This window comes from Schistocerca nitens, chromosome 2 (assembly GCF_023898315.1).
Source record: "Schistocerca nitens isolate TAMUIC-IGC-003100 chromosome 2, iqSchNite1.1, whole genome shotgun sequence".
NCBI classification, from domain to species: domain Eukaryota; kingdom Metazoa; phylum Arthropoda; class Insecta; order Orthoptera; family Acrididae; genus Schistocerca; species Schistocerca nitens.
The window spans coordinates 780,472,494-780,497,837 of record NC_064615.1 but is presented as its reverse complement, the minus strand read 5'-3'; the positions used below and the strand labels follow the sequence as shown (position 1 = coordinate 780,497,837).

General features: G+C 40.5%; 1 protein-coding gene across 4 annotated transcripts in view; it reads left to right on the top strand.

The window, feature by feature from the left end:
* LOC126237027 (protein nessun dorma-like) overlaps positions 1-25,344 on the top strand; it is a 152,274-nt gene that overhangs the window by 78,637 nt on the left and 48,293 nt on the right. The window lies entirely within an intron of this gene.

The window sequence follows — 25,344 nt, the reverse complement described above, 5'->3', positions numbered from 1 at the left end:
ACGTTAAACACTAATCTCCTCCTCCTCCATGCATAAGAAGTGGTGTGAAAGGACACTGGTTTGACAACATTGAAGAAGTCAAGAAAAAACAAGGAAGGAGCTGTCAGCTGTTTCTAAAGATGACTAAAAAAAATGTTTCGAGCAGTGAAAGCACCGGTGGGACAAATGTGTTACCTGTAATGGAGCGTATTTTGAAGAGGATAAGGTTGTTTTGTAAACAATTGGGCCAAGCCAAATGAAGTGGTCCAATAAAAATTAATTTGGTCGCATGACCATTTTTAAATATTTCAAATTTTTTTATATGTAATTGCCATATATTTGAGAAGTTCAAAAAAATTTTAAAATAATTTGACCTTTCACCTTTACTGAATGCCGACCATTTTCGTTTGTAAGCGTCCGACAATGTTTCAGTTTAGAGACGCAAGCAAAAATGTGAATATTTCTGCACTGGGTTAACTTACAACATTGCAGTTGACATGATTGTTTTTAGAAAAGTGTCCTCTTCAACATTGTCTATTACACAAAATACCATACATTCAAAAATAACCAGTCAAAATGACCTCCAAAGTTTGGTATTCAAATTTTCAAAAATCCACTATTTAGGCCCAAAAATAACAAACATGGAGTGATTTATGAGAGTCTATTTTTTTTGTGTAGTTAGATATCATACACTACTAGCCTCATATAGAGCAAGAACACTTACAAATGTTTCCTTAATTTTTTATGAATTTTTGAAATTTGAAAATTTTCATTTTTTGTAAAGTTTGGAGTTAGTTATCTTAGGTGGGACTGAAAATAAAAATATGATTTTTGCGCAGTTTGTACACCTATATGATAGCAACATACTGTAAAAATTTCAACAGTGATATCTGACTGTGAACAAAGATATGAATTTTTGGAAATGAGAAGATAATTCACATTACTTGACAACTGATCTTATTGCTGTTGCCTATTGATGTGAGATATTGGTAAGATATAATCAATTATTATTGAAGTAAGATATTGAATTATATACAAAAGGTGGAAACATCACTGAAATTAACATTTTTTTTATTTTGACGTACCTAAAATAAATATTTTCAATTAACATCCTTCGAGATGCAACTGTGTTCCTAAACCTGGCGGTGAATGTTAAGAACACTTATTTCTTCACACAGCTTCTGTGATATAGAATAAGACCTCCCAGTTGCTGTGGTAAGTTCAAGCACTGAAAGTTTCCTTAAAACATTTTTCATTGGTATCCAAACTTTTGTCACTAGTATATTTCTTGAATGATGTTCTTGGGCCAGCAGGGTGGTAGAAATGCACAAAAACATCATTGTTTTCCAACCTTATTCTTTCAACATCTGCAAGCCACCACTGTCTATCATACACACATGACACTGTCATTCAACGTTAAAGACAGAGATTTAATTTTACTGACACAATGATCCTCATAAATTTCAGTTTCTGATGTTACATAGCATCGAACTAAGTTTTCTGCAGTGTCAAGGAATTTGTGGAAATTCCTTGTTCCATTTACTGCTATACAGTTTCGAAGTCTGGTTTGAAGTGTTGTTTTCATGTGCAGAACCACTTCTTCTTTCTTGATCAGAAAATAGGTAATGCTTTTAATATTACACTTGCAAAAGACATACATGTCCTGTTCTGTGAGAATTTGATCTGTGGTTGGTCTTTGTAGGCTGGCTTTACTTGCTTCACATTTTGTTGTACCGCCTACTCCATCACATGCATTTTGACCATGGCAAGATGCAAAGAAAGTGACATTCAGCCTCCAACCCAAAGTCTACTTTGTGGTTGCACAGATTTGAAAAATTCTTTTTGTTCTTGTACTGGCTACCACTTCCATCTGAAAAGTATATCAGCTTCTCAACTTTGGAAAAATTTTCTTTTATGTAATTTATTACATACTTTTGAAACACATGTGCAGCCAAAGTGTTGTGCTCCAAGTAGTCGCTAAGAATGCAAATTGAAGAACTAAAAACATCTTCTTTCTCATTTTAAAGTAGAGAATAAATGGATGCACTGTTGCCTGGTCACTGACCCAGTGGTACCCTTGTATTGCATCCTGAATCACAAAAGTAAAATTTTCTGCAAAATCAGCTAGCACTATACATTCAGTTTCATGAAGTTGTGCTTTTTTGTCCTTCAAAAACTTAGGCCTACATTGGATTTTAGAAACATAGTTGTGACTTTTGAGTTTTTGTAAGTTATCAATTAAAAATTCCAAGTACTCTTCCTGAGATTAAACCACTGTTATCATTTTTGTTCTGTCTCTTGTGACCCACTGTTTGAAGGTACTACTGTCTGGCATTTCTTCATCATATTCATGAAACAATTCAATTACGGTTTCCTTACCAGGGCATTTATTACACAAACTCATCATGCAGTCATAACTGTTTGTGTCACAGACCATTAAATCTAGTAAGTCTTTGTAGTTAAGATCACTGAGTTTTGCACCCGCAGTCGTCAGTTTGACGTTTTGATGATATAAACAAACACATACAAAACGTGTCCCTGAGGATCCAGCCAAAATACACCACTTAGGGTGGAGGTCACAAAATTTTGACCTTCCAATTTTGCATTCAGGATGAGAAGTTTTGAAAGCTATATAAAGTTCATTTAAATTTGACAGCACTAGTCGTTTCTGCTTTGTTACTTTAACAAAATTTATAACAACTCTTTTTCTATTTGCAACCTGGGCACATTCTACTGGCTTCATCATCTTCAAAAAACTGCTGGAGCTTTTTAATTCTGTTTCTTCATTTATACTTACCCCTTTCTTCTTTCCTAAAATTGGAAGAGTGCCTTGCTCTTTCACTAATTTTCAGGTTAGTTTAACCAGACGATGAGAAACGAATTCTCTTGACCATGAGTCAGGGAGCAAACTTAAAATTTTAACTTTTTCCTCTTTAGATGTCACTGAACATTTAATTTTTAATTTCTCTATTAAGCTGAAATATTCAGTGTCAGATGATGCTGTTGGTAGGTTTTCTTTTTCTTTAGAAATAATGTTGGTATCTGTATTATTGAAGCACGATTCCAAGTCTTTTCTAATTTTGTCTGAAATTTGTTGTACCTTATTTTCAATAGCTGCTTTTCTTTTTCCACTAGTTAATTTTATTATTTTCGAATCCGGAGATAAGTCTAACTTAGAACAAGCAAAATCCAATATGCTAACAGCTTCCTCATTACAAATATAAATGTCATTAACAAGGTTACAAGATTCTAGTTCTGGAGTCACAACTAATATTTTTGAGTAACAATTTGGGCACAGGGAATTTCCAGGAATCACATTACGTTTCATTTGGGAAGCAGTTTCACTCTCACATAAGAAGGACAAATGTTCAATTTTATTTCCTTCAGACCTTTAGTAATAGGCTTTTTATGAACTTTAAGTGGATCACAGCACTTTCTTCCAAAAATGTATATGTACTTCAGAATATATTTCTCCTTGTGATACTCACACACTGATGATGTTACAGAAGAACTTGCTGGAAATTTAAACAAAGTTTGTCTAACTTCTTCAATCACGCACTTCACTTGCTATCTGTACAACAGAGCACTGTTCATCCATGTTATTGAATCCCAGTTAATCTCTCAAAATTAATTACAAATTACACACAGTACAAAGCACATAACACATTCTACACTCTCGATGAAGTATTTACATCCAGTCCAACAGAGGTTTCAGAACAGACTGACTACAACAATGCCACACCCAGCAATAATGTACTTATTTACTGACAATAAACCTAAATGTATATTAACAATAAATAAACTAAATGAATATTGGGTGATAGTATTAACTAAATATATGTCACAATTAAACTTTATTACAATGAAACAATAAACCATTTAAATAGGCATCAACCATAAGATCAGTTGTAGAATAATGTGAATTATTCCTCATTTTCAATAATTCATATCTTTGTTCGCAGTCAGATATCAGTATTGAAATTTTTACAGTATCTTACTATCATATAGGTGTACAAACTGCACAAAAATCATGTTTTTATATTCAGTCCCACCTGAGATAACTAACCCAAAACTTTACAAAAAAATGAAAATTTTCAAATTTCAAAAATTCATAAAAAATTGAGGTAACATCTGCAAGTGTTCTTGCTTTATATGAGGCTAGTAGTGGATGATATCTAACTATAGGAAAAAATAGACTCTCATAAATCACTCCTTGTTTGTTATTTTTGGGCCTAAAAAGTGGATTTTTGAAAATTTGGATACCAAACTTTGGAGGTCATTTTAACTGGTTATTTTTGAATGTATGGTATTTTGTGTAATAGACAATGTTGAAGAGGACACTTTTCTAAAAACAATCATGTCAATTGCAATGTTGTAACTTAACTCAGTGCAGAGATATTCCAATTTTCGCTAATGTCTACAGACTGAAAAATTGTCGCACGCCTACAAATAAAAATGGCCACCATCTAGTAAAGGTGCAAGATAAATTATTTTAAAGAACTGGTTTGAACTTCTCAGATATAGGGCAATCACATATAAAAAAATTAAAATATTTAAACATGGTCAAGCAGCCATCACTGGAACACTTCACATGGATTGACCCAATTTGAAAATATATACCTTTTTAAAAAAATCCATTTTTTTTATTGATACCACGTAAAGTATCTTATTTAAAGAAGATTTGAATAAAACGTATGTTTCAAAAATTAAAATATTTTCAAAATGTACATATTTACAGGGCTATTACAAATGATTGAAGCGATTTCATAAATTCACTGTAGCTCCAATCATTGACATATGGTCACGACACACTACAGATACGTAGAAAAACTCATAAAGTTTTGTTCGGCTGAAGCCGCACTTCAGGTTTCTGCCGCCAGAGCGCTCGAGAGCGCAGTGAGACAAAATGGCTACAGGAGCCGAGAAAGCGTATGTCTTGCTTGAAATGCACTCACATCAGTCAGTCATAACAGTGCAACGACACTTGAGGACGAAGTTTAACAAAGATCCACAAACTGCTAACTCCATTCGGCGATGGTATGCGCAGTTTAAAGCTTCTGGATGCCTCTGTAAGGGGAAATCAACGGGTCGGCCTGCAGTGAGCGAAGAAACGGTTGAACACGTGCGGGCAAGTTTCACGCGTAGCCCGTGGAAGTCAACGAATAAAGCAAGCAGGGAGCTAAACGTACCACAGCTGACGGTTTGGAAAATCTTACGGAAAAGGCTAAAGCAGAAGCCTTACCGTTTACAATTGCTACAAGCCCTGACACCCGATGACAAAGTCAAACGCTTTGAATTTTCGGCGCGGTTGCAACAGCTCATGGAAGAGGATGCGTTCAGTGCGAGACTTGTTTTCAGTGATGAAGCAACATTTTTTCTTAATGGTGAAGTGAACAGACACAATGTGCGAATCTGGGCGGTAGAGAATCCTCACGCATTCATGCAGCAAATTCGCAATTCACCAAAAGTTAACGTGTTTTGTGCAATCTCACGGTTTAAAGTTTACGGCCCCTTTTTCTTCTGCGAAAAAAACGTTACAGGACACGTGTATCTGGACATGCTGGAAAATTGGCTCATGCCACAACTGGAGACCGACAGCGTCGACTTCATCTTTCAACAGGATGGTGCTCCACTGCACTTCCATCATGATGTTCGGCATTTCTTAAACAGGAGATTGGAAAACCGATGGATCGGTCGTGGTGGAGATCATGGTCAGCAATTCATGTCATGGCCTCCACGCTCTCCCGACTTAACCCCATGTGATTTCTTTCTGTGGGGTTATGTGAAAGATTCAGTGTTTAAACCTCTACCAAGAATGGGGACATGCTGCGCTGAGTGTGGGAGGAACTTGATTATCGGCTTGATGTCTGCCGACTCCCTCATATAACATACTTTTAAAATTGAAGGAATGGGATTAATCTCTCCTAGTTCCATACAGATTCCTAACAACATACAGACAATCCTGAAAATTTGTGCTTGTGAATTTTTAGTAGCTGTGGCAATAACTGTAAAACCGAAATTGGAAAATGTGGTGCACATGTCATACATAGTAATAACGATTGTAGAGTGTAACTGTCATTCAGAAAAATTGCAAAAAAGTTCATATCATTTGAAATGCAATAAAATTGATAGTGACATAGGAGAAATAGTCGTGCATCAATGACGTATTGCTTGTGTCCAAGATTTTCCATTTTAAATTTTGCATGCTTTGTCAAAGCTATTAAAAATTGACAAGCACCAATTTAGGAGAAATTATTAAACATTATAGTCAATTTTAAAAAGTGTTATTAAAGTTTTTTTTACTTAAATTATTTTCAATTTAAATTTATTGGATCTTTATCTCCCACTTCCCACCAGTTAGCTCTCATCATTGATAATTCTTTTTCGGTAAATGCTGAGGTGACTGGAACATAAACCTCATACAATACAATTTTCTTTACTGGTGAATTGATCAGTTGCATTTTCAGCGTATACTGCCACTCAGTAATGTAGTTGTTAGAGTAAAGGACAAGGACAGTGTTGTGCTCATGGGTGATTTTAATGCCAGGATTGGAAATCGAACAGAAGAGTATGAAAACGTTATCGGTAAATTTGCAGAGGATATGGAGGCCAACAGGAACGGGAAACAACTCTTGGATTTCTGTGCCAGTATGGGCTTAGTAATCACAAACTTCTTTTTTAAACGTAAGAACATTCACCTGTATACTTGGGAAGGCAGGGGAACCAGATCTGTCATATAATAACAGATCAGGAATTCAGGAAGGCTGTGAGGGGCACACGTGTATTCAGGGGATTCTTTGATGACACTGATCACTATTTAATTTGCAGTGAAATTGGTATTGTGAGGCCGAAAGTGCAGGAGGTCATGTCCATATGTAGGAGAATAAGAGTGGAGAAACTTCAGGACAAGGAAATCAGGCACAAGTACATAACAGTGATCTCAGAAAGGTACCAGTTAGTTGAATGTAGTCAATTACAGTCATTGGAAAAGGAATGGACAAGGTACAGGGACACAGTACTAGAAGTGGCTAAAGAATGTCTTGGAACAGTAGTGTGCAAAGGTAGTATGAAGCAAACAGCTTGGTGGAATGACAGTCAAGGCAGCCTGTAAAAGGAAAAAGAAGGCATATCAAAAATGGCTACATACTAGAACTCAGGTAGACAGAGAAAGTTATGTTGAAGAAAGAAACAAAGCCCAACAGATAATTGCAGCATCCATGAAGAAATCTTGGGAAGACTTTGGAAACAGGTTGGAGACTTTGGGTCAAGCTGCTGGAAAACCATTCTGGAATGTAATTAGCAGTCTTCGAAAGGGAGGTAAGAAGGAAATGAAAAGTATTTTGGACAAGTCAGGAAAACTGCTGGTGAATCCTGTTGATGCCTTGGGCAGATGGAAGGAATATTTTGAAGAGTTGCTCAATGTAGGTGAAAATACGATCAGTAATGTTTCAGATTTCAATGTACAATGGGATAGGAATGATGATGGAAATAGGGTCACATTTGAGGAAGTGGAGAAAATGGTCAATAGATTGCAGTGCAATAAAGCGGCTGGGGTGGATGAAATCAAGTCAGAACTCATCAAATACAGTGGAATGTCAGGTCTTAAATGGCTACACAGGATAACTGAAATGGCGTGGGAATCAGGACAGGTTCCATCAGACTGGGCGAAAGCAGCAATCACACCAATCTTTAAACATGGAAACAGAAAAGATTGTAACAACTACAGAGGTATCTCTTTAATCAGTGTTGTGGGTAAAACCTTCTCAGGTATTCTTGAAAGGAAAGTGCGAGTTTAGTTGAGGACAAATTGGATGAAAATCAGTGTGTGTTTAGGCCTCTTAGAGGTTGTCAGGATCAGATCTTTAGCTTACGGCAAATAATGGAGAGGTGTTAAGAGTGGAACAGGGAATTGTATCTATGCTTTATAGATCTAGAAAAGGCATATGATCAGGTTCCTAGGAGGAAGTTATTGTCTATTCTACAAGATTATGGAATAGGAGGCAAACTTTTGCAAGCAATTGAAGGTCTTTACATAGATAGGCAGGCAGCAGTTAGAATTGACGGTAAATTGAGTTAATGGTTCAGAGTAGTTTCAGAGGTAAGACAAGGCTGCAACCTGTCTCCACTATTGTTCATATTATTTATGGATCATATGTTGAAAACAATAGACTGGCTGGGTGAGATTAAGATATGTGAACACAAAATAAGCAGTCTCGCAGATGCGGATGACTTAGTTGTGATGGCAGATTCAATTAAAAGCTTGCGAAGTAATATTTCAGAGCTAGATCAGAAGTGTAAGGACTATGGTATGAAGATTAGCATCTCCAAAACGAAAGTAATGTCAGTGGGAAAGAGAGATAAACGGATTGAGTGCCAAATAGGAGGAACAGAGTTAGAACAGGTGGACGGTTTCAAGTACTTAGGATGCATATTCTCACAGGATGGGAACATAGTGAAAGAACTGGGAGCGTGGTGTAGCAAAGCTAATGCAGTGAGCGCTCAGCTACGATCTACTCTCTTCTGCAAGAAGGAAGTCAGTTCCAAGACTAAGTTATCTGTGCACCGTTCAATCTTTCGACCAACTTTGTTGTATGGGAGCGAAAGCTGGGTGGATTCAGGTTACCTTATCAACAAGGTTGAGGTTATGGATATGAAAGTAGCTAGGATGATTGCAGGTACTAGTAGACGGGAACAATGGCAGGAGGGTGTCCACAATGAGGAAATCAAAGAAAAACTGGGAATGAACTCGATAGATGTAGCAGTCAGGGCGAACAGGCTTAGATGGTGGGGTCATGTTACACACATGAGAGAAGCAAGGTTACCCAAGCAACTCATGGGTTCAGCAGTAAAGGGTAGAAGAAGTCGGGGTAGACCAAGGAGAAGGTACCTGGATTCGGTTAAGAATGATTTTGAAGTAATAGGCTTAACATCAGAAGAGGCACCAATGTTAGCACTAAATAGGGGATCATGGAGGAATTTTATAAGGAGGCCTATGCTCCAGACAATGCTGAAAGGCATAATCAGTCTTAAATGATGATGATGATGATGATGATGATGATGACTGCCACATGTGGGAAGATTTCTTCACGAAAAATATTTGTTGTCATGCATTAATTTCCTTTGAATTTCTTTTCTTAATATAGTTTATAATATGAATCATCCTTGCAGATATTGTATATCACGTTGTATTTATCTTGAGGATCACATCTTACTCACTCATGTGATTTCTTCCATTATATAAAAACTCTGATCCATGTATAAATATATTTATGTAATGCTTAAGCTTTCAGTACATTAGAACACTTGCAATATTATTTGTTTCCATTTAAGCAGTACATATGAACAAAGTTCATTCATAAATTTCAAACTTTGCAGCTTATTACAACATTCAAAACACAATTGTCTTGTCTATGTAACCCAAGGTTACCTCTAAAGGTAGTACTTGCGTTGAAATGTGTTTGCCTAATAGTGTTAATACGTAGATATGTTTTTCATGTTGTAAGCATTTCTGTAACATGTACATGAGGTTGAAATGGTTATGTACATGAGGTTGAAATGGTTAATGACCTCAGCATTCGCCTAGACGAATGTGGAGGAACAGAGTAAAAAACCACACTCAGGCTGGCTGGCAGAAGCAATTCAAAGCAACAGGGAATTGACCTGAGATGGCTCTCACATTCACAAGTCTAGCACACAGTGAGCAGACACATTTTTAAAATAATACCATAAAATTGCCCATTTGAATTACATTATAATATCTTGTACCCATGTTCAGATACATTGTGAGTGTATTTGCTCAATGTTAAAGTGAGTACAAATATTTTTGGTTAATTAGCTTAATGTAAATTTATAATTTTGAAACATTGGGTTCCTCTGGATTGGTCCTAGTGTTGAGTGCATCCAGTGGCATGCTGTAGAAATTTTAATACAACTGTCTGGGGTAAACTCGGACCTTTTTTCATATCTGGGGATATTCAGTTGATTGGAAATAAATAGATTGTAATAAACCTCCGTTAAAATACATTAAATCAGTATTGGGCCCTAGGTAGTTTATTTGTTTTAGTCCATTAAAAACCCAGAGGCAAGCTTGCTTACACATACAGGATGTTCCAAAATGTTCTTTACAACTTTGATCAGGTGTATTTCAGAAACGGGAATAGGTAGAACTGTGCAGTTTGTGGCATGATGATGCTCACACACACCTAAAGCTGTTTTCCCCCTTTGTTAGTTATTGATTGGTCATCCACAACAGCTGGCACAGTATGTAGAATGGTTGGTACGGCCAGATCTGATACCCAGGTGCTGCAAGACTCCATTAGGAACATTTTTTTTTCTTTGGGTGGGACCTGCAGGAACTGTGAGCTCATCTGAGCAGCAACAGCAAACACTAATGAGCACTTGCTAGGCCAGACACAATATTGGAATTTTGCTTAGATATCCTTTGTGTTGCAGATGGCGCACACGTGCAAGGAGACCATACCAACCCCCCCACCTGTTCCATCTTCCACCTTTCATGACAATCAAGATTTTTATCTCTGTCTTGAAGTTTTTCGAAGTAATTCAAGGCACCTATTTGTTACAAATTTAAAAATTATGAAGCAATATATCCCAAATTAGAGGTTCATTTCATGTGTATTGGTATGCTTTAACTGAAAGGGTATTTTCCCAAGTAAGTAATTTATGGAGCAGTTACAGAACAAAGTCTGTTGTTGAAACTACAAAAGCAATGTTGGTGATGAGTGAATTATGTTGAAATTTGAGTTGAATGTTTTCATATGCTGTTGAAGAATTCAGACACACTGAAAAAAATTTACAGCACTGATAAATACTGTATGCTCACACTCCTTCATATTAGTATGTGCTAATAAAACATAAATTAATGTACTTTTTGGAACAAATTAAAATGATAGTTGCATTCATTACATTTAATAAAGGCTTTCTTTGCAGTATCAAACTTCTTTATATTTCCCGACTTTTTCTAGAAAATTTGGTCACTTCAACACACTGAACTCTGTTAAGCAGCTGCTAGAACACTAGGTGTGTAGGAATATGATGTCACAAACCCCATGTTTTTACCTCTGCCCATTTCTGAAGTTAATTTAGGAACACCATGTATTTTCCATACTTATTTATTGAGACAATGAAACGCCGTTGACGATTAGCGATCACATGCACTGCAGTGCCAACCTGCCTGCCAGGCAACTAAATATTTTAAATGCCATTTGCTTTCTACTCAAGAAACTGAATTAAAACTTACTTAATTTATGTTCACATTCCTTACTGCAAACGAGTACTGTGTTTGAATGTGAATGTCTATATAATGCTCCCTGTGGTAAACTTATCATCTACAAACTGTGTGTGCCTGGAAAACTAATCCAATTTGACCCAGATGTCTGGGGTTTTTGAAGTTTTTGTCTGGGATCGCAATCTAAATGGCGACAGGTCTACCCCGGCGATAAATCACCTCAATTGGTTAACCGTTAATGACACCTGGTACAACTTAATCCACAACAATATGTGAATTAGTTTTAACCTTCAAATACACGCTCTGTTTCTGGTAATGTACAGTCACGTGTGGGGTCTAGAAGTGCCCCAACAGTGTTTAGGTGTGCTTACAAGTAATTACTGGAAGTAACTTAGATATTTTTATAATTACATAATAAAAGACAATGTATTTATTATGTCAGTCATTTATTGTGCTTACATTAATCAGTCTTATCAGAAACTTCAAGCCATTTACAAAAACATGTCTTTTGGTTTTCTGTTTGTATAGCTCAGTTAAAATGGCATAAAAATCAACAGAAACTACCTTCTCACTAAACTTTTTCTTATTTTGTACAGAATTTGAGTATAAAATCAAATGAAAATTATAAAACAGAAAAAACTAGCAAGACAAAAAAAATGACACCGCATTGTGTGCCTACAAAATCATTCGTTTCCTTTGGCTTCACAGGACAAACAAAAACTGATTGCCTTTGAATGGGGCTTACAAATACCTTGTTTGCAAGTGTTACATGTTAGAGAGCTCTTTTTATCTTTCGAACTTGAGTAAATATAACACCTTCGCTTTAAGAAGCTCATCTGCATTAGGCGTTGAAAACATTTGCTCTCTGCCAACCAATTAGCACATAATTTCCCGTACATCTTTGGCCAGCTTTGGGTTATTTTCTAATCTCCTGAAACTTATGGCTTTACAAGACTCATTGCAGTGGACTTTATGTATTGTCTTCTGCTGACTTTTTTGTTTGGAATAGAACCGACCCAAAGAACATATATGTTAGCAAGAGTAATATTCAGCATTGCAGCAAAAATTGCATTCGGCCATCTTCTTGTTCTACATGAGCAAGAGTAATTTGAGCATTTCCAATCCAAGGCATCAACTCCTCCCTTAGTCACATTGTAAAAGTCTATAATTGCAGGTTTCTTCAATTGTTGATTTACAGACACTTCGTGATGCATGGAAGATAGTAAAACTACACTTTTATACGTTAAAAAATATATCCGCTAAAGCACTTGTTTATAGTGTAAAACACTAAGATCTTAGTGTTCTACATTATAAACAAGTGGTTGAGCCGATATATTTTTTAACATTGACATTCACAACCACGACCTCTCATCCAGTATGGATAATATCAAAGTACACTTTTATACTTCTTTGGAACGAATGATACCAAGGTCTTGTCCCGAACAAATCCAAATAATGATGATTCAGTGGGTCTTCTTTTATCAGGCAAAAACTGATGAGAAATTTCTCGTTTGTTTTTTTATACAGTACCCACGTATGTTAGTCCTCATTTCAATAATTCGTCTACTAACTCAACAGACATAAACCAACTGTCTCCAATGATATTCCTATTAGTTCCATAAAATGGCTCTGCAAGTTTTAGCACATCCTGTGTTGGCACTGTGAAAGGGATATTTCTTTGGGTAAGCAGTGTTCCAGAGTATATAAACACGTTATGTAAGTAATGAGTTTTCGCATCGCAAATACACTGCATTTTCAGGCCATATTTTCCAGGTTTACTTCGAATGAGCACCTTCCTCGAAATTTTACCAACATTTCATCAACACACAAATATTCTGAACAAGAATAGTTGGCGCTACAATTGCTAATAAACTGTTCAAAAATTCCTCGCATCAAAGCCAGTTTATCTGTAGATTTTCTTTCTTCTTGAGTGCTGATGTCATCAAAGGTTACATTGAAATGAATGAATAAAAATATATTTATCCCCATTACGCCTCGAAAAATGTCTCTTCCAGTAAAATCAGTCACCCATAGCGGTATAACATTTTCATGATTTGACTTGAATATTGATGTAAACAGAAGTAATTCAAGGTAAGCTTGTAACTCACAGCAATCAATGTTGTTGGCATAATACGGCCGTAATAATGGAGGTGAATATTTGTCCTCAAGTTTTTTGTTGGTACAGTGCACGATAGTCTCAATCACATCATCAGTAAATAATAGTTCCCAACTCTCTACAGGCGACATTCCACGTTTACAAGCAGCAGGTCCTTTCAGTCCCGCGCCTTCTTGTACAATATTGTGCTGTTGTACACGAGATGGCTCAAATGGCTCTGAGCACTATGGGACTCAACTGCTGTGGTCATCAGTCCCCTAGAACTTAGAACTACTTAAACCTAACTAACCTAAGGACAGCACACAACACCCAGCCATCACGAGGCAGAGAAAATCCCTGACCCCGCCGGGAATCGAACCCGGGAACCCGGGCGTGGGAAGCGAGAACGCTACCGCACGACCACGAGATGCGGGCTGTACACGAGATGAATGTGGGGCAGATTTACTCCATTTGAATCTGTTCTTACTGTAAAAATAGTTCCCTGAGCTTTCTTCGTCTTCTTCACTAGAAGAAGAGCCTTCATTTAGCGCCATCTCTGAAACAGAAAGGTGTTCACAGTGTAAATATACTGAAATAAGAGGAAATTACTGTATTAGCCTGTTGTAAATAAATACTACGTAAAAGCACGCGTGGGGTCTACAGGTACCCCAACAATGAAAAACAGGCACTTACTGTTGCGAGAACGCGGCGCACATCCACCTGTTGCAAGCCTCAGCAGCACACTGAGAATACCTACAGTGACAAGTCTGTAGTGCGCCAACAATGGAAATTATAAACCAAAAATGTAGTGTGGAGTCTGCTGAGACCCCACCCGTGTAGTTAAAGGTTAAGTGATGAAAAGAAAAGTCGTCCTCATCCCTACATAATTAATTGACTATGTACAATGCTTATTTTAAATTTGGTGTACCCTCTGAGATGTCTTCACTTACACTAGGGGGTAGGACTACCCTCTGGCAGAATAATGTAGCACTGCTTTAGTTCAAGTAATGAAAATGCTACTGGCTGATTTCACTCACGAGAATGACTGGATAGCTGAGTCATCTAGAACAAAGATGGTTTCGGTTGAAATAATGAATATATGGTTCAACTGACAGAAAATCTACTGACTATTTTCACTTGAAAAGAAAGAATGAATGATAATCCAATGGACACACAAAGTTACAACTGACTGACTTGACTGTTTCCATTTGGTTGCTCCCACAAACTGGTTCATTCGATAGAATGATTGAATGAATGGTCTGACTAACTGATCAACTGTTTTCATTGGTTGCTCCCACAGACTGGTTTCACTCAAAAAAGTGAATGAATAATTCAACTGATACATAAAACTACAACTGAATGAGTCGCCTGTTTCCCAACAACCAAATGAATCGAATGGATTTCATTCAGTTGTTCCCATCACTACCCTCAGTGGGGTATGAATTCCAGTGACCGGGCTAGAATAGTAAGTTATTTAGCTGTACATTTGTTCTGCAGATCATAATTGTGATCTTTCTAGAATGTGGAAACGACGCACACTGGAAATTGGAAATGAACTCCATATACTAACTTTATACTCACCAGCACGTCCTACAATGTCATCTCCGAAATCACCATCTCCATGCACTTGGAGATTCAACCCGTAAGTCTTCGCCACTGCCTATGCATAACTATAAACTCATTACTTTTCTTGTGTCGGATGCAAATGAACTCTACCATCGTAGAAATGAGTGAGCACATGAGATTGCAAGTATAACAGAGGACTTAAGGTTGTGGTGCTACATTAGCAATTGTTGAGCATGATGATGATTACATACCAGTACAATGACTTGACTAGTTGGTAGTAAATATTTTTCTGTTTATAAGTGATTGTTATTATTATTATTATTGTTGTTGTTGTTGTTGTTGTTGTAATTATTATTTTAGTATTATTAGGTGTGATTTGATGTTATACAAAGCTATTATGTTTCAGTCTTTGGCGTTTCTAAGCAGCTCTCATTTTTTCTTGTTGGATTCATTTTCTTTCTTCAGTCCTGTTGGTCCTGGCCAGACACTGACTACATTCCTGCAGTACTTCCCATTTGCTAATTTTTTGCCTCTGAGATTTTGTTTAACCCTTTCAGACCCGAAATTTTTCTGGAGGAGGAAAAATTTTTCTTTATGTGGTAGTGGTCTTAGGTGATTTTTTAAAGATTTTAGGAGCAAGATTTATACAAAAATATGTACTCGTTTCCAAAATGTACTTTGTTTATTTGGCTTCACTTTAAGGACTAAAATAACTAATTATGAAATATTCTCTATTGTAATAAATAGTAAAATGATCATTCAATAATTTCCATGCAAAATAACAACAACAGTATTCAATTTTACACTGGAATATAGCAAACCGTGTATTCTGGTGGTCACGAGTTGCAGCGCACTGCTGCATTGACTTGCTGATATTTTTATAGTGATGCCCAACGGTTGGCAGCACTTGCGCGCGATGAAAAGGTTGAACATTTTCAAGTGTGTAACTCAGGTTCGCCTAGGAAGAAATACTTTTGTTGCAGCTAACAGACTGTAAAAGTTAATGTACACAATTGTAGCCAGAGGGTGTGAAAGGGTTAAAGGTTTGATGGACTTACATGAGCCTTTTCTAAATCATTTCTGACCTGATTGATCCAGGGTATAGTTTTTAGTTGTCGCTTTTGGTGGCAGTGGTGATTTTCTTGTGTATGTGGGGGGGGAGGGGTGTCAGCTGCCCCTACCACTGTCATTTCAAGCATCCGGCAATGTTATAGCAGGCCTTCATCTTTCATAAGCCCCACATGAGATTTTCGTATCTCCCACTTGCTATGTGCAAATTATTAGTCCTACAGAAAAAAAAATGAAGAGGACCTTTGTATAGAAAATGTAATGTAATTAGATTTTGTACTTGAATACATTTTCACCAGATGCCACAGTTTTTTAGTTCTTGGAGAAGAATATACAAAAGTGACCTTCAAACCCCCACAAACACACACACACACACACACACACACACACACACACACACACACACACACACACACACACACAAAATTAGTGTTTATAGTAAGTTGTTCACAGAACTCCCTCCTACCACTGTACAAATGTTTGTGGCTTCACGTATTATTTCCCACATTCGACCCTTTTTTATGTTCATTGACTGGCCTAGTTATATCATCGGTTAGTCGTGTACTTACAAATCATAACATTTGTGTAAATTTAACATTTACATCATGATATACATGTGACCTGACCCCTGTAGAACTACTGTGCTTCTAAACGTTAAATTTTGATTGAACTGTCAATGTAATAAGCTTTAGTCTGACATTCACAAAAGTAATTTTTTGGTCATGGTCCTCACGGTAACATTAAAAATTAGTGTTAACGAAGTAGCAAACTATGCTGGTGGTGTAACAGCCCAATCAGTTGAGACCGAAACAGGTTGAATATCGGGAATACCATAGTTCTTGCATTAAAAATTTTTTTGTACAGTGGTAGGAGGGAGTGCCACAAACAACGTATTAGAAATCCTGGTTGGTGAGGGATGAGTGCGGGGTGGAGGTGCATTTGAAGGTCACTTTTGTACATTTTCCTTGAATAACACGAAAACTGTAGCCTCCAGTGAAAATGTATCGTAGTACAAAATTTAACTAGGCCTACATTGAATTTCATACAAAAAAGTCCTGCTCATTTATTACTTGGGACTAATAGTATGCGAGTAGTGAGTGAGGGAATATGAAAATCTCACACGTGGATTATGAAGGGCAGCTATGACATTGTGGTTGGCATAAAATAACAGTGGTGAGGACAGCTGAATCACCCTGTGTATGTGTAAGTGAATATATATATATATATATATATATATATATATATATATATATATATATAATGTGTGTGTGTGTGTGTGTGTGTAAAACGTTTTTAAGGACTACTATAATTTTTTTAAAATAGTTATTCTCTATTCAGAGAATGTTTGACAATTACATTAACATAAACTTCTGAGATGTTACCAAGCTCATGATGACAGTACCAAGGAAACAGGACACAGGGATGAAGTGCATTCTCTGAATGGTGATTAATAATTTTAAAAAAAATTGAAAAAGTTAGTGGAAAGAATGATAAGTGATACAACTTTCTATTAGCTGACAAAAGACTAAAGAATGAACAAGTAGCATGCTTTTTGGTTGCAGGACATAAGAATAACATTGTTCTGTACCCTGTATTCATTCATTGGAGCAAATATTTTTTCTCGTGATAGTGTGAAAATACAACTATTTTGTTTGCAGTGAACAAACTTTGTAGATTTTTTTGTCTGAAGAGTGGACTACAACACTGAACTTTTTCCAGACATCACTCTTCCTGTATTGCAGCACATTTGCAGTTGTATACACTACATCTCTTAATTTTGGTCTGGCACCCTCCACAGTCTGCAACCTCCACAGCCTGGCAAAACACAGGTTAGTTACAGACCACCTGGTACCAGTAATCATGTTGTTTGCCCTGTCCATGCCACCTTACAACAGCAAGATCATGGACTCAACTTCCTTACTAAGTCACAATTTGCCTTACACGTGCGCACCTTCAGTAAGAGAGAACAAGTTAACGAGTGGGAAGCAATAGCAGTGCCATTGTTCTCAGACTCGTCACACTCACATAACTACAGTGCAGATGAAGCAGCCAGTATAGCAGTGACCTAACAGCAGCACATTGGTTTCTAAGGTATGCAACCCTCAACATTAGACTCAAACTCACTTCTTTCCCGGCCTGTCACACCCTCACAGAGTAGTGAAGCAAATATAATTTCAGTTTGTGTTTTTGAAGTTAATTTTGTTATCTACTAAATTATTTGCATCCCTGTGTAGGTGATGGGAGATTTCTGTTGTTTGATACCTCATTCCTTTCTGTGTGACATTAAAGTTGAGTAAAAGATAAAGGAAATCATTTCTCCTTCTGGTAGTACAATTATGGATGTTAGTTATTTTCGAGCTGGGATTGGTGATTTGCAAAATCCACTTTGGAAGGAATGGGGAGGGTATGCTTCATTCCAAGCAAACAGCTATTCTTAAAGTATGCTGAAGACTTCACCAAGGCCTTTACAGACTGAAACCAAATGTATCAGGACTATTATGGTATAGTCTTCTGGGACATAGTAGCTTGGAGAGTTAGTAATTTGAACTTTTGCAGTATTTGTATTAAACTACTGTCTCAACATTGTCCCAAGACAGGTCACACAGGCCCTGTATCCATATACGTGTAACATCCTCCCACTCCTGCTGGTCAGGCACAGGAAGAGCCCTTCTTTAATCACTCAGTACTGTCAAACTAGAGCAACTAAATTACATATCTGCCAGTGAGTGTATGGTGAATAAAGTCCAGCTAGTTCCTATTATGCCCATTCAATGCCTGTGAGTGCTCAATGTAAAATATCCCCCCAGGGGGTCCACAACTCTTTTGTGGATACGTGCGTAGCGAGAACGGGACCCCGAGCTAATGTGGCCTTCCTTCCTTTCCGGGCTGCATACCTTTCCTTCCCCATCCCCCATCTTCGCCGCCGCCCCCCCCCCCCTCACCTCTGGCTCTTTCCTTCCCTTTCTCCCCCTCTGGGAGTATGGTTTGTGCCTACGTCCGGAGACAGACGCTCGAAACTGTAACAAATTCTTTGCTTTCTCTGCTTAGGACCGTACGTACCCCCTGGTAACGGCCAGGCCCAGGGAGGGGTGATTACCCGAGCTGATACCTTCCGAAAGTGCCGATTGGTCCCTCCGTCCGTTTGTCGGGAGGTGTGACCTGAGGTGTGAACAATCACCTAAGGCGGGAGTGCCCTCAGAGGGGGCCCCCACAAGGAAGGAGCGCGCCATCGGAGACGCCAGTAATCATGGGGGATACTTTCGCAATGGTTTCCTCATCTTCTACTATGTCAGCTCACAAGCGTAAGTTCAATGAGTCTCAGCCACAGACAGTCCTTCCATCGTTGCCACAGTTCCTTGTTGTTTCTCGCTCTTACGAAGGTCACGACTTCTCCACGGTCAACCCTTTCATTATTCAGAAAGGTGTCGACGCAATTGCAGGTCCTGTAAAGTCTTGTTCCAGATTACGAAATGGCACCTTGTTGCTAGAAACAGTCAGTGCCCTCCAGGCACAAAAATTGCTGCGTACTTCACTGCTACACACCTTCCCTGTCCGGGTGGAACCGCACCGTACTTTAAATTCATCACGTGGGGTCGTTTATACTCGCTCCCTCGACGGATTGTCCGACGAGAAAATTCAACACTACCTGTCTGACCAGGGTGTAACGGCAGTTCATAGAGTCATGAAAAGGGTTGACACGAACATCATTCCAACCCGTACTGTCTTCTTGACATTTGACAAAGTTCAACTCTCATCGAAAATCAAAGCAGGCTATGAGAGAATTTCCATTCGCCCTTACATCCCAAACCCTACGCATTGCTATCGGTGTCAGCGGTTCGATCACACCAGCCAGTCCTGTTCCAATCCTGCCAAATGTGTTACGTGTGGCAAGGATGCCCATGAGGGTGCTTGTCCACCTCCATCCCCTCGTTGCATCAACGGTATGGGTGACCACGCTGCTTCCTCTCGAGATTGCCCCATTTTTAAAGACGAAAAGCTCATTCAGGAAATCAGAGTGAAGGAAAAGGTGTCGACCTTTGCTGCTCGAAAATTATTCGCCAGTCGACAGCCCACCGTGCCTCAGACAGGAAAATACAGCACTGTCCTTGCCTCACCTCGGCCAACAAAGGAGGCGGCCACGCAGATTTGTGACCTTACCTTTAGTACCACGGTCGTCAGATTGGCCAGTGCAAAGATCACCCGTTCAACCTCCCCACTTTCGCCTGCCCACTCTATGGCTCACCCTTCGTCGGGTTCTGCTAAATCTCGAGCCCAAAAGTCAGACACCAAGACTTCGAAAAAAGAGCATACTCGTGAAGATTTTTTACGTACCCCAACTTCACAACCATCGGTTCCTCCTTCATTTAAACATCATGTTTCCAAGAAGGCTAGTAAGAAACCCAGTTCATCTCCTTCTCCGCCAAGGCGTGTCTCATCTACAGCACCACCTGGCGGTAATCGCCCTCGGTCGTCTTCTGTGTCGCCGAGGCACACTGCTGGTGGCCGATCAACCGGCCGATCGCTGGTGGCAGGAGCTGCTCCTGAACAACCTGTGGATCAGGATCTTCTGCCTTCGGCTGACTGCCATTCCATGCTGTCGGTCGCAAGCTCTGAGCAGCCGCTGAGTTGACGGCAACCTTGGTCACATTCCTCCATTTTCTGTTCACCCTATGTCCATTATCCACTGGAATATCTGCGGCCTTCGAGCCAATCGGGATGAATTGTCGATCCTCTTACGATCCTACTCGCCGGTCATCTTCTGTCTTCAGGAAACAAAGCTGCGTCCCCATGACCACTTTGTTCTCCCCCATTTTCAGTCTGTCCGATTTGATCTCCCCTCTGTTGAAGGCACTCCAGCACATGGAGGACTCATGATTCTTCTCCATGATACTCTCCATTATCACCCAATCCCCTTAAACCCTTCCTTCCAAGCTGTCGCTGTCCGTCTTTCCCTTTCTGGATATAACTTTTCTCTTTGTACTGTATACATTCCATCGTCCACACCAATGGCACGAGCTGATCTCCTTCATCTTCTTGGTCAGCTTCCACCCCCCTATTTGCTGGTTGGGGACTTCAATGCCCACCACCCGCTTTGGGGATCTCCACATCCTTGTCCACGTGGCTCACTATTGCTAGACGTCTTCCACCAAGCGGATCTAGTTTGCCTCAACACTGGGGTCCCTACATTTTTGTCTGCCTCAACGACAAATTTCTCTCATTTGGACCTTTCGGTCGGTACTGTTCTGCTACCTTGGCGCTTCGAATGGTTCGCCCTTGATGATGCACACTCGAGTGACCACTTTCCATGTGCCCTTAGACTGCAGCCTCAACTGCCATATATGCGCCCGCGACGCTGGAAGTTTGCCCAAGCCGATTGGACACTTTTTTTCGTTTCTAGCGACATTCAATGACCGTCACTTTCCTAGCATCGACGATGAGGTCACACATATTACAGACGTTATTCTTACAAACTGCGTATTGGCAGTGACGGACAGAATCGGCCGTATATTGCACAAACATGGCGTAAAGACGATTTTCAAACCGGCAAGGAAGATCAAAGAGTGTCTTAGATCGGTGAAGGAGAAAAGAGACCCACTTGCAATGTCGGGAATATACCGTATACCATGCACATGCGGAAAAGTTTATGTCGGAATGACTGGACGATCCATTAACACCAGAATTAAAGAACATAAGCAGCATTGCAGGTTGGGGCAGGTGGAGAAATCGGCCGTGGCAGAGCACGCACTGAATGAGACTGACCACGTAATAAAATTCGCCGACACGGAAGTTCTGGCTGTAGAGAAGCACTATCACACGCGCTTGTTCAGAGAAGCTGTAGAAATACAAAAGCACGCGAACAGTTTGAACAAGAAAGAGGAAAGCCTTAAGGTAAACGGATCCTGGCTTCCCGTACTGCAGCGAACGACCGTCGCAGGTAGCAAGAGGAGAACCGCACCGGAAATGACCGCGGAGAAGCCCTCGGACGTTGGCGCGCCAGGTACATATAGTCTGCGCCCGCGAGCTCGGCTCCAGTTCACCACCGGCAATGGAGGGTGAAGCTTTGACAATGCCAGCCACTCGTGCTGGCGAAACGTCAGGAAAATCATTAGATGAACATCGGCCGAAGAACCCGAGACAGAAGCCAATAGGCAGTTTGTCAACAAGTGGCCACGAAAGCCTTAACAGTTTTGTGTTATTCTTACAGCTGCGGAACGTTCCATACCACGCACCTCCGCATTGCCCCAGCGCCCCCCAGTTCCTTGGTGGAACGAGGCATGCCGTGACGCAATACGTGAGCGTCGACGTGCTCTTCGCTTTTTCCGCCACCATCCTACTTTGGCCAACTGTATCCGCTATAAGCAGTTCCGTGCGCGATGCCGTCACGTCATCCGTGATAGTAAGAAGGCAAGCTGGATATTCTTTACTAACTCATTTAACAACTTCACTCCCTCCTCGGAAGTTTGGAGTCGGATTCGACGGTTATTTGGCGCGCCTAGTTTCTCCCCGGTCTCTGGGCTCACTGTCGCGCCTGATACATTAGTGGACCCCGTCGCAATTTCTAACTCATTGGGTCAACACTTTGCTGAGATTTCCAGCTCTTCAAATTGCCCGCCAGCGTTTATCCCGAAGAAACGTTCAGCGGAAGTGAAACCTCTTGCTTTCTCCTCTCAAAATCGCGAAAGCTATAATACTGTTTTCTCCATGCGGGAACTCCAACATGCACTATCTTCTTCTCGCTCCTCCGCCCCAGGACTGGATGGTATCCACATTCAAATGTTGCTGCATTTATCAACCCATAGCCTGCGTTACCTCCTTCGTCTTTATAATCGAATTTGGACCAATAGTACTTTTCCTAGACGATGGCGGGAAGCTATCGTCGTTCCTGTTCCGAAACCTGGAAAGGACAAACATCTCCCCTCTAGCTATCGCCCCATTTCTCTCACGAGTAGTGTATGTAAGGTTGTGGAGCGTATGGTGAATTGCCGTTTAGCTTGGTGGCTGGAGTCCCGCAGTCTTTTAACACCTGCCCAATGCGGTTTCCGAAAGCATCGTTCTGCAGTTGACCATCTTGTTGCTCTCTCCACTTATATCATGAACAATTTTCTCCAGAAACGCCAAACGGTAGCAATATTTTTTGATCTGGAGAGAGCATACGATACCTGTTGGAGGACAGGCATCCTCCGCACATTGTTCTCTTGGGGCTTTCGAGGTCGGCTGCCCCTTTTTCTTCACGAATTTATGGCAGAGCGCACATTTAGAGTGCGGGTGAACACTACTCTCTCCCGTACTTTCTCCCAAGAAAACGGGGTACCCCAGGGCTCCGTGCTAAGTGTTGTACTGTTTTGCCATTGCCATAAATCCAATTATGGATTGTCTACTTCCTGATGTCTCGGGCTCCCTCTTTGTGGACGATTTTGCGATCTACTACAGCTCTCAACGGACCAGCCTTCTTGAACGACGTCTTCAAGGATGTCTCGATCGCCTCCACTCTTGGAGCATCGAAACTGGCTTCCGTTTTTCTCCCAGTAAGACCGTTTGTCTTAATTTTTGGCGACGTAAGGAGTTTCTTCCACCCTCCTTACATCTAGGACCTGTCAACCTTCCGTTTTCGGATGTCGCTAAATTCTTGGGTCTTATGTTTGACAGAAAACTGTGCTGGTCTTCCCACGTTTCCTATCTTTCGGCTCGCTGTCTGCGATCCCTCAACGCCCTCCGTGTCCTGAATGGTACCTCCTGGGGAGCGGACCGAGTGGTCCTTCTCCGCCTCTATCGCGCCTTAGTGCGCTCGAAATTGGATTATGGAAGCATAGTCTACTCCTCTGCTCGGCCGTCTATTCTTCGGCGTCTCGATTCTATCCACCACCGTGAATTACGTTTAGTGTCTGGCGCTTTTTACACCAGCCCTGTGGAAAGCCTTTATGCTGAGACTGCTGAACCTCCGCTGTCCAATCGGTGAGCAGTCCTTCTGAGTCGTTATGCTAGCCATCTGTCTTCCATGCCTGCTAATCCAGCCCATGACATTTTTTTCGACGCCTCCTTGGATGTAGGGTATGCAGGCCGCCCTTCCTCCCTACTACCACCGGGAGTCCGCTTCCGTCAACTGCTCCATTCTCTTTCCTTCCGCTTTCCTAAAACCTTCTTGACAACTTGGGGTACAGCACCGCCTTGGCGCCGTCCCCGGATCTGCCTGCTCCGTGACCTTTGTCAATTTCCCGAGGATGGTACCCCTTCACTTGTTTATTGTCGGGCATTTGCTGCTCTATGTGCACAAATGAAGGAAGCCACATTTATTTACACTGATGGCTCGAAAACATCGTTAGGTGTAGGGAGTGCCTATATTGTTGGCGACACCCCGAATCGATTTTGGCTTCCCGACCAGTGTTTGGTGTATACTGCGGAGCTTTACACTGTTCTCCAGGCTGTCCAATACATCCGCCGCCATCAGCGGATACAGTATGTTATCTGTTCAGATTCTCTCAGCTCTCTACTCAGTCTCCAAGCTCTTTACCCTGTCCACCCTCTGGTCCACCGGATTCAGGACTGTCTGCGCTTGCTCCACCTGGCGTTCCTCGGTGGCGTTCCTCTGGCTCCCAGGACACGTTGGTATCTGTGGAAATGAGGTGGCCGATATAGCGGCCAAGGCTGCAGTCTCTCTTCTTCGGCCAGCTATTCGATCGATTCCCTTCGCCAATCTACAGAACGTTTTATGTCGTCCTGTTGTTCTTTTATGGTACGCACATTGGTCGACACTTCCCCATTGTAAATTGTGGGACATGAAAGCTCTTCCCTGTGCTTGGACCTCTTCCTCCCAAACGCGTCGTCGGGAGGAGGTAATTTTAACTAGACTTCGGATAGGGCACTGTCTTTTTAGCCATCGACATCTTTTAAGCGGCGATCCTCCCCCACTCTGTCCCCACTGCTCTCAGCTGGACGGTAAGACACCTTTTAATTGAGTGCCCCTATTTTACTCCGTTACGCACCCGTCTACAGCTGTCGCCTGATATATCATCCATTTTAGCAGATGACACGCGCTCGGCTGATCGCGTTCTCGAGTTTATTAGTGCCAGTGATATGACGTCAGTCATTTGAAGCTTTTTTTGGGGACAACCAACCCCTTTCTGTAGTGGATTTTTAAGCTTTCCTTCTGCTTTTAGTTTCTCCAATTTTTTGAGTTTCGTTCCCATTGCTGCTGGTTTCCATTTTCGTTTTTTACTGTTTCCTAAGTCACGGACCGGGCGCTAATGACCATAGCAGTTTTGCGCCCTAAAACCAAAACAAAACAAAAAATGTAAAATATACAATCACCATTGATAGTGCCTTACTTTTCGTTTATGTCTTGTTTTCACATGTGGACAAAGCAAAGTCAGAAACCTGAGAGCCTTACTTCTCG